Below are 12,235 nucleotides of genomic sequence, written 5' to 3' on the forward strand. Positions count from 1 at the left end.
CGTTACGATCTGACAGGTTACAAATTTTTGGAAATTGGAATCAACGTTGGCCCACCGAGTTATGTGGAAGTCGCCCTTGGAGATCATCACGGACACGAACTGTCGCTGTCTCTCGAAACGTGGAAGAGCCTCTACGAGCAGCGATGGAATATTTACAAGATTTCGAAACGAATACAAGGATAATTTTATAAGCGTTGGACCGCTAATCGTCAGCGTTTGCATGTTGAACGATGTTACGCTCGTATGTCTCGATTGTTCATCCGTACGCATTACGATGACCAAAACGACGCACACACACAAACACTTTTAAAAATCACACTCTTGTGATAATTTTCAGATCGGTGATGAATGAGTTATCCGCCCTTCTTGAAGACGTTCCTCGCGAACAGAGGAACTCATTTTCCAACATAATGTTGGGAATTAGACACGCGTATTAGACACGCGCTATCCGGACAGGTGGATGGATCGAGGTGGCCCAATCATTTGATGCGGTCGCCGATCTTAATGTGTTCGACTATTGCGTTTGGAATCACATCAAAGATTTAGTCGAACATATTCGTCATGATACTAAAGCTGAGATACGAGAAGCAAATTCTCGCAGCTTTCAATATCATTATGCCAGAAATGGCGCACCGCGCAACGCGCAACATTATTCGAAGAGTCGAAATCTGTTTACGAGAACGAAGAAGGCATTTCGAATAATTCTTACATTAAAATGCAAAAATTAGACTACTGGGGATATCACTTTAAAAAGAAATCCGCCATCTATCTACTGCAAAATAGTGAAAATGATAGCGCTTTATCACAAAGTTCCTTATCACAAAAGTAATAAAAGAATTCTTGATTCGCGAGTCTATCACATGCATCCAGAAGGTTTCTTCGATTCAAAGAAATGTTTCTTTGCTGTACGGTTCAAGAAAAAATTTCTTTGATTTCTTTGATTTTCTTTCATTTTTGCCTTTATCAGAAATAATTTTGATGTTAATACTTGCACTTTACTCAAAGAATTATGTAAGTTAATCAAATTGAGCGTAAATATTAAGATCTGTATTAAATTTTTAAATGCTTGTTTTAAATTGGATTTAGTTCCTCCGCATTTATACACATTTACAAAAGCCAAAAGTTTTCTCTTTATAATACTAATTCATATAAACGTCTCGAAAAGATTCAATTGAACTATGTGAGAACAATTATGCGACTAGAATTAAAGGATGCCTATTCCAATTTGCATATAACTGGAATTAATATTTTTAATTCCTAATACAATTCCTGTTGCTTTGCCAATTTCCCCATGGATAAGTTCTTCAAATATTTAAATTAAATTAATGGTTCTTATTTTTGCAACACATGAATAGAATACATAAAAAAATTGATTGGTTAGTAAATAAAAAAATCTATATCTTCTAATTTAAAAATCAGACCGATTTCATATGTTTGCTATACTTTTAATGATTCCAGTAGCAATTTGAATAATAAAAATCTGCTCTCTATTTTTGATGACTCACACAACTTGAATTCTGACTCTGACATTGAAAGAACTCATACAGTTCAGAAATATTGCAGCAACATTGCAAAAATATTTCATTGCAAGATTGCAACATTGCAAAAATATTGCAAAATATTGCTGTAATATTTCAGCAACATTACAGCAACGTAAAAATGTCCGTTTTAAAAATATTGATACGTAATGTTGCAGCAATATTACAACATAATATATTATATATGCAATACAAGGTGCGTCCCAAAATTTTCCGAACTTTTGAAATAAAACAACAACGGTTTACTTTTTTTTTCAAATTCAAATTGTTTATTCAAAGTAGTCCCCGTCGGACTCAATACAACGTTTGGCACGATCTAAAAGCATTTCAAATGAGTGTTTTATGTCGTTCAAAGGCACGTCCTTCAGAATAGTGGTACAAGCCCTTTGGATGTCTTCTACGTCCACATACCGCTTTCCTTTCATGGACAAATGCATTTTGCCGAATAGGTAGAAGTCACAAGGTGCCATATCAGGCGAATACGGGGAATGGTTGATTGTTAAAATGTGATTTTTAGTCAAAAAATCAGTGACAAGTGTCGAACGGTGAGATGGCGCATTATCGTGTAACAAGCGCCAACTTCCTCCTTCGCGATATTCTGGCCGAATACGACGAATGCGGTGCACCAAACGCTTCAAAACGCTTACATAGAATACAGCATTAACTGTTTGGCCTGCTGGAACGAATTCTTTGTGCACAATACCCTTGGAATCATAAAAACAAATGAGCATTGTCTTCACTTTTGACTTCTCTAAACGCGATTTTTTGGGTTTTGGGTCGTTTCGCGCCTTCCATTCCGCGCTTTGACGCTTGGTTTCTGGATCGTATTGAAAACACCACGTCTCGTCACCAGTAACAATGCTATAAAGGAAGTTTTGGTCCTTTTTTGCTTCCTTAATAATGTCCTTTGAATGTTGAATTCGATGCATTTTTTGGTCGTCAGTCAACTTGTGTGGAACAAATCGTGCACAGACTTTTTGTAGGCTCAAATGTTCGGTCAAAATGCGATAAATCGTTGATTTGGGGATGTTCAATTCCATTTCTATGTATCTCACTGAAGATTTTGGCTCATGCTTGATGAAATTACGCACAACTTCGATGGAATTTTCGTTAATTGTCGATTTTGGGCGACCTGTATGTGCGTCGTCATTTATGTCCTCACGACCGTTCTTGAATCGCGTATACCACTCATAAACACTGGCACGGGCTACACAATTATCACCATAAACTTGTTTCATCAAATTATGGGTTTCGGTAAATGTTTTACCAAGTTTAAAACAAAACTTAATATTGGCTCTTTGTTCGAAGTTCATTCTCGTACCGATGTATACAACATACTGACACTTGAGACGCCATAACTTCGTTTCCACTGAACCAAATGTCATGAAATTTTTACTGGAAGTCAGCTAGGGATGTACTTTTCAAACGCGCAATCGAACACACGGATGGCGCCACCCGACCTATCCCTATTGAAAAAGTTCGGAAAATTTTGGGACGCACCTTGTATTAGGTTTTGCGCACAGGAATACTTGCAGGAACGTTATAATAATGCAATAACATTGATGTAATATTATAACGTTACAATATTTATTATAAGATTTCGTATTATATAAATTTAAATATAAAAAATTAGAAATAAAAGTTAAATGTAACATACAATGAACACAAATAAAATATGATTTCATAATTAATTATGTCTTTATATTTTATAGTATTCCGATATACACTGCCAATACTGAAAATATACAGTATACGTAACGTAAATTATAAATTTTCAGTACTGGCTGTGCATATCGGAACACGTCTATAAAACATAAAGATATAATTAATTATAAGTTATATTTTATTTGTATTCATTGTATGTTACATTTAACTGTTACTTCTAATTTTTTATATTATATGTCTTATATCTTATTATTGTATCCATTATGCATTATATTTAATCCTTACTTCTAATTGTTTTATGCCTATAAATCATAGACACAATTCCTATAAATTATAGACATTTATACCTTATGTCCGTTTCCACTAATGTAGATTAACTTTAATCTTGGTTCAACTTGCTATTCATCTTTTTCTAATCTTTAGAACTAGAAAAAGACGAAGATGAGTTGAACTGAGATTAAAATTAATCTATATTGATAGAAATAAATCGGGTTTAATAATATTCGTAGTTAGAAATTAACTATTCATTTCATTTTTCAGAGAAATACAGTTATGAGATTGGTCAGTTTCATAACTATAGATATTATGAAACTGATCCGATTAAATATGCCATGTAAACGTCATCATCATTAATTCCTATTCTTCCATTATGTCCAGGTCCTTACTTTATTGGGTTATACATAAATCAATATATACTATACAAGTCTTAACACTTAAAATGAACTTTCTAGCAGAGACACAAATCGACACAAGAGTCATTCTTGTCTTCATTTCTTACTGATTTGTGAACAAGGACAGGATGACTCTTGTGTCAATTTGTGTCTCTTGCTGGAAATATTTTAAAAATACTGCTGCAACATTGCTGAAGTAATATTGCAAAAAGAAGTCTTCGCAATGTTTCTGCAACATTGTATTGCAATATGCAACATTGAAATGTTGCAGCAATGTTGCTACAAGTTTCTGTGCTGCACAGGAATCAACATCCATCCAAAAGATTTTAGTAGAGCATCTCCTTTGGAGATGTTACATAACAAATGGTTCATGAATTTGAGCAACATTGATATTCTTTTAGAGGTTTGATGCTTGTTATAATTAGATGAAAAATTTAGTCTTCCTATTAAGGGGATGCTGGAGCGAAGGCTGAAGTTAATCAAGGTCGATATTACAGGTTTTTATTTCCAATGTATAAGATGCTTACGCCCTCTGAGTTAATATGATCATGTAGGAAATTCGATCGATTAATTATCGATATTTTTATTCCGTTTCCTACATTACCATCTTAGCAGGGACGTGTATTAGGGTCGGTTCCACAAATGTAAAATTTATTTTGGAAAATTTTCCAATTTTAAAATTGAGAAAAAAATAAACCGTAATTGAAGTTAATAATTATATTTGTAGAATTGGACCTTAGAAATACAGTTGTATTATGTACACATGCAGTGTAGGCCGTGTTCCAATATATATCACCAATATTAAAAATCTATAATATGCATAAAGTACAGATTTTTAATTTTAATAGCTGTATCGATACGAAGCCGTAGTAGCACTTTTTCCTTACGTCCAATGTCATTTTAGGTAATAATAATATAATATCAATAAATGAATACGACATTGCACATACATAATGTAATTCTTTTTCATGAATATCCATATATATTAGGGGTTTGCATTAAAAGTTACTGTTCACGTTTAGATGACAGTAGCTACGTATGCTATGGTCAGAGACATCTGCTACTTATATCATTTTGAAGTGTGAACATTTCCTACTAAAATTCAGTCAACAGACGTCATCCTTGGTTACATATGTGCTTTTCTATAACTGATGCTTTTCTATAACTGGTTCTCCCGCACCCAGCGTATTCTCCGGACTTAGAACCAAGCGATTATCATCTGTTCCGATCGATGCAACATGCTCTGGAAGATACACACTTCTATAATTATAGCGAAGTCGAAAATTGGGTTGCTGAATGGATTGATTCAAAAGACAGACCATTCTTTCGTCGTGGAATTCAACTTCTGCCTGAAAAGTGGCAAAAAGTCATAGCTTCCGAAAATACTTTGATTGAGGTATTCATATATTTTGTTATTGAAGTGCTCAAATACAAAGAAAAAACAGTAACTTTTAATGCAACCCCCTAATATACATATATATATATAATGAGTATATCTGTACACATAAAATGAGAATTTATCAGAAAATTCGTAATTTGATTATCTTTTTAAGATGTTATGTCTGATCATCGTTTGATTCTCGTTAGCTTTAATTTATGTTAGTTATATGTATATTCTGATATTGAAAATATAAAAGCATATATCACTAATATCTGTATATTTGACCATAAAAAAACATATCTCTTTTTATTTTTTTAACGTATAATAGAAAAAAGAAGATCAGTACACCTTTTTGTTACACGTAACAAAAAGAGAATGAAGTAGCTACACACGTACGTGAATATGAATTAGAAATATATTTTATGTTTTGTAATGTGAGTACATCATAATGCACATAAAATATAATTTCATTCATTAATGTGTCTATATTATATCTGTATGAAAAGCTAAGTATGAGCTAAGTATGATATAACTTCTATCTCTCTTTTATGGGCCTTGTACAATAAACCATTAGTTACAAATCAGAAGTCAGAAGCTAAAAATTGATTAATGACAGTCAATTTTTCTGACTTCTTATTTATGGCTGATTTATGGCTTATAATTGTAAAAGGCCCATTAAACATAATAAAAAGAGATGGAATAGCTACATATGTGCAATGTATTTACGTACTGACAATACATGTTACATCCCAAGTTAAAATGGTATTGAGAATAAAGGAAAAAGTGCTATTATATTATACGTATATATACATGTATTTCAAATACATGGTTACATCCGAAGATATATCTGAGTCACAGTCAGAATGTATTTAAGTAAAAATATACTTATTGTAACTTGCTGTTAGTCAACGTATACATTGACCTATATAAGTGTATACATTTGCTAAAACATTTTGCTTTGAATATGATATACTTATATACATTTCATAAACGTACGAAAATTATGCATGTGACTATTGACTGTATAATGTATGTTATATATATGTATAACGTATATATTATATAGGGAATATCCAAAAAGACCCCGGGTTTAGGAGCTGAACATAAAGGTGACTATAACTATAATCGTAAAGGAATATGAATTATACTTGTATCGGCATGCATAGTACGCCAAAATATAATATGTTGACCTATGATTCACGTTCTCTTCCATAATTGAATTACGGTCATTCTTGTGCTATAAGGCCATTACATAACGTTTTTAGAAAAAACATTTCAGACAAAAGTTATAAGGTTTCAAAGAAGCTGTTTACTGATATTCAGTCTTTTTTTTTCTTCATTAGTTTCTTTATTTCCATCATGTCAAGCAATCAGCTTTTGATTCCATCATGACAATGCTATTCACATTTCTTTAATTGCAGAGGCAAAATTCTACAAGTTGATTCCGTAATTGTATTTCACCAAATTTGATAATCGAATGCCTCTGCCAGTAAATTAAAAATAGTCAGTCCACGATGAAGGCCTCTGACATTTATCTATAACTAGCCAAAGCACAATTTACAGCTGTAGCATTTTGTTATAGCCAGCTCACGATTAACGCTTCTGACAGTAAATTAAAAATACAATAGTCAGCCCACGATGAACGCCTCTGACATTGGATCTAATTAAACAAAGCGCAAATTATTGTTATAACTATATCACTTGTATGAAAAAATAAAAGTGATATTTTCACGAATGACATAAAGATGCTAACCTTTTCCATGCTGGCTTTATAGGGTGCCTTCCAACAAGAAACACACATCACAATAAGCAATTTTGACCTTCTAGAGTGCTTTCCAACAAGAGACACAGTGTGACACGGTGCATCATTACAATCTTGTTCGCCAATACAAGAATGAGATACTATATTGTACTGAGTCGCTTGTTAGAAAACACCCATAACCTTCTCTTACCAAAAGCAGACAATATTCTGCTACTACATTTTTTTCTATTTTGTGGACACAAAACACTATATAAATACACACACATACATATATATGGTTGTGTGTAAAACACTACTATACTACACTGAATTGACAGTTCTGTTGCGCGGCAACGATACCGTGAACGCGGGTCATACTGGTTACAGCTGATTGACTCGTATAACGCCGTTGTTTTCTGACACATACAGCGTCACGCAAAACGATATACGTATGCATATATATATATATATATATATATATATATGCATACACATACATACAAAAAATTTTTATTTTTCACTCTAAGAAAACAGATACATAATCGATATCATGGTCACATTATCTTCTCCTTAGCAATTAATTAAGAAAAGGCGTTCACCGTATTTAAATCTATGTTATTGTAAAAACTATTATCTTTGAAGTTCTATTATTGATACATCATTTAAGTGCATTCCCCAGGCTTATTCCACTAAAAAAAAAATACAAATAGATGACCAGATATATGACGCGGTAAACTAAAATTCTATATTACATTCTATGGCACAAAAATGTAGTCAATAGCCCTTTGAAACTGAATGTATCATAAAAATAATAAATTATAATATTTTAAAAATACATTACATTCAGTAAAATGCATTAAGTTATTATGATGTTCAATCACCATTATTAAGAAAATACAATATTATGTAGAAAGGAAAATATTTTATTTTATTTTATTAGGTGTTGGAATTAATTCGTAGCGTTTTTTAATGAAAGAATGTTATTTATTTCACATGAGCATTAAAAAATACATTAATGAAAGTACTTCCCATCACTTGTAAAACGCTACGAATTAATTCCAACACCTAATATTTTCATGACAATTTGCTGGAAGGTATGGTCGCAGCATACTGTTCCTTATATTATGACGTTCTTGAGATGCACGTCCGCGCGTGAGCGGTTCGGCCGTTAAGCGTCAAGCGGTTGTGTGAAGGAAAAATAGCAGCATTTCGGTCCGAAATGCGCAACTAATTTCGAGCACATTGAAGTACACGTATATAATTTCTGTAATTTTATAAAAAGTATATTTGGAGTAATAAGTTTATTAATAACGTTATTTATTAAAAAAAAATTATGAAAAAAGGAAAAAGCAGGATCGAACATAAGATCTTCAATATTCTTGCACCCAACGCCCGAGACCACGCTGAGTTCTTGCGGATCACCTCGACGAACACGGTACATATAGCGCACAGAAAGTCTTAAACTATTGTATATCTTATCAATGTTTATGTTTTGAAATCATTTTTGCATTTGCATTTTTGCTACGTTAATGAGAAAGATATATGATTAATATAATTTAATAAAAAGAATTTTAATTCACAAACACGGTTGCCAGCTCTCCGTTTTTTTTTTGCCAGACTTCGGTTGCTTGGACTAATATTTAATACTCCAGCAGACGACAAAAATTGGAGATTTTCACATCTGCTGGTGTGCGAGAGCGAATCAAAGAGAGAGCGATGACGTGAAATTTTAGAGTGATGCGGCGTTTGTCTAACTGTCTTTCTCGCTATTTCAAATCCGGCTCGAAGGACCAGAAAATGTGCGAGAGCGCACCGCGCGGAAAGGTTCGAGTGAGAAAACGGTACAAGGTTGATATGATACGCGACAGTAAAGAGAACTCCGTTTCTTTGTAATTTAACAAAAGAATTTTCTTTAATATGATCAGTTACAGAGTCAAAAAATATAATTAATTAAATATTAGATTAACAGAATATTGAATGCGGTCACCTTTACCAAATGATATTTTGGTATTGCGGTAATGGAAAATCTCGGCGATTTTCTCGGTATTTCTCGAAAGATTCGTTTTATCGCGATTTCACTAAGCGGTTAGCACGGCGATTTTACGAAGCGAGATTATGACTTTAAGAACTCTAAACGATGTAAACGGTGTAAGCGATGTAAACTATCTAAGCAATCTGCCCTAAGGGATGGCGAGATCGAATCATTTATTACTTTCGGTCTGGGCTTTCTTCTTGGAAGAAATCCAATAAAAATTTGCCACAATCGTAATTATTACGTGGCATTAGGTGTACAAAATTGATTGGCGCTTTGGATTCTTTTCTAGCGACGTTCAACGTAACAGTCATGCGCAACAGAAAATCCGTGCGTGGGATTGGTGACAGCGCGTGACGTATTCGTCGGAGCGCGGCGCTCGCGTGCGCGAATTGAATTGTTCTAGAACTTTCGATTGTCCGTTGCTGGTAACGACAACTTGTTTGCGTGTAACGAATTGTTTTAAAAAGAACAAAGAACGACGAATCGATGATTTTAACGAGGATTAAGATCATGCTCGAGATGAAATCACGAGCTCAATTTATGCATGCGTTCAATGACAATTAATGTCGATCGACTGAAAGAATTCTTGCTTTTCTTTCGAATTACCAATCTCAAACAGCTGGAGTATTGAATATTAGTCCAAGAAATCGAAGTCTGTAAAAAAAAACGGAGAACTGGCAATCGTATTCGTGATTTAAAATTCTTTCAATTTCTGTTATTTCGATAGAGCGAGACAAAGAAAAAACAAAAACGGATAGAAGCTCCGATTGTAATCGGTGAATCTCCTTTATTATTTTTATACATTACATTGATACATTCGGTTTTCTTTCAAAGAGCTACTGACCACGCTTATGTGCCACAAAATGTAATATCTTTTAATATAGAATACTGATAATATCAATTTAAGATTAATAAGAGTCGATATAGAATGAGATGCGTAATTTTAAACTGGAATGACTCAACTTCAATAACTCCGTGATATCTTCTTTATTCAAAATGTGAATAAAGAAGGCATGTTGAATAAAGGAGACATCACAGAAGACTAAGAAAAGTAAAGGATTAATAATTTGCGATAAGGTACGGAGCATATTTCTTAGTGCAACACTCCTGAGATACACATCCGCGCGCGATCCGGTGCAGCTCAACCGTCGAGCATTGAGCGGCGGCGGCGGGGGAAAGAAGGCCATGCTTCAAAAGTCGACCCAAAATTTAACATGTATTCCAATAACTATAGGAAGAATATCGAATCACTTTAATAAATAAATAAAAAATTATTTGTATATTGCATATAAAGGCACATATAAAGGCTTTTTGATTTGTTAATTATAAAATTATATTGACATCATCCTCATAATTATATTAATCATCCTTATAATTATATTAATCGCACTTTTGCGATTTGATTGATTATCAGAATTTTCATTCGGATGATAATTATAAAAAAAACATTTCACAGAAAGTACTGATCGACGTAATATTATTACAGAAACATGACTTTTTTTTTATTGTTTCTAAAGGTAAATTAAAACTTTTAGAAATACACATATAATTTCAATAATTAAATAAAAATGTATTTAACCTGTAGTATATGTTTGTTAACAATGTCACTTATTTAAAAAAAAAAATTATGAAAAAAGTAAAAAGGATTGATCATGAGATCTCTAACATTCAGATCTCGCATCTTACGCGTGAGACCATACCGAGGTCTTGCAAATCATTTCTATGAACGTGGTATATAATGCTCATGGAAAATCATAAAAATATCAATATCTCGTAAATTATCGTGTTTTGAAATTATTTTTGCAATTATACATAAATTAGAAGGATATAGGATTAGCATAGTTTATTAAAATTTATATGTAATCTATAATGTTCCTTCTCCTCTTAATTATACACATAAAGCGGCCGAAATTTTCCAGAAAGCATTTTTGGTCGCTAGAAACAAGCGACCATATAGAGAGGGGGGGGAGGGAGAGAGAGAGAGAGGGAGAGGGAGAGAGAGGGAGAGGAAGAGGGAGAGGGAGAGAGAGAGAGAGAGACTTTGAAGGATAGACTCGCTGTTTCGTTCGACAAGCCCAGTTCGGCGTGCGGAGTCTCACCGATTACAATCAGAGTTTTTATCCTTTTTTGTTTTTGCTCTGTCTCACTCTGTCGTACTTCTATTTCAATAATTCGTTCTGCAATTCAAGAATATGATTTCTATCGATTCTGGCATCATCGCCGATGCAGCAAGGACGCATGATTCCTTTTCTAAACAACGATCCTGATATATATTTCTATATATAAAAATATATTGTTATTATAGCGTTTCCAATCGATAATATATTGCTGGTTTATATAATGATTCAATCCATTTCTGTAATCAAATAGTACTTCGCTTGTGCGCGATAAGAGGAATGGCGCTTCTTACTAAGTCGACATTTCGACATCGAGTCAAATCAAAAATGTGCTATATATAATACAATAATTTCAGACTACAGAAGCCGATAACAAAACTGTAAGTCTTTAATTTTCTTTCGTTTTTCGTATTCAAATGTAGCTGGCGAATTGCGTTGTTGTCGATACTTTAATTGTGGAGAAGGATTTTTCAATCCATAAACACAGTTACGAGAAAGGGGTTTTAATATTTAATGATAAAACAGGACACTCCAGCATCCCCTTAAGTTGGGCGCCAAGTTGCACGTTTAAAATAAGTAGCTGGCGATTTACAGAAAATCTCAAAGAACAATACTATGCTTGCAGGAACGAGTTACGAGCTTTAGTAAGAGCAATGAGTATTCGAAAATTTCATTTATATGCTACGTCTGCTACGAGATCGCCGCTTGTCGTTCCGACATACGAGCAGAATGGAAGCTCAACCGAAACACACATTGCGTTTCGAATCTTGATATATGCATGTGTAAATAATTCAGTAAATAAAGTTTAGACATGTGTTGTATAAATGTACACACACACACGCGCGCGCGCGCGCGCGCATACATACGCACACGTGTGTGTGTGTGTGTGCGTGTGTGTGTGTGTGTGTGTGTGTGTGTGTGTGTGTGTGTGTGTGTGTGTAGTAGCATACATACATACGCGTGTGCGTATATATGCGTGCATACATATACATATAATATATATATATTAGGGATACAAATAAGTTCGTGCGGTTTTGAAAGAGATGGCGTAACTACTGTTTCATTCCACCGTTCCGTATTTCTAAGT

The sequence above is a fragment of the Acromyrmex echinatior genome, chromosome 19 (assembly GCF_024713525.1).
Source record: "Acromyrmex echinatior isolate Ae372 chromosome 19, ASM2471352v2, whole genome shotgun sequence".
NCBI classification, from domain to species: domain Eukaryota; kingdom Metazoa; phylum Arthropoda; class Insecta; order Hymenoptera; family Formicidae; genus Acromyrmex; species Acromyrmex echinatior.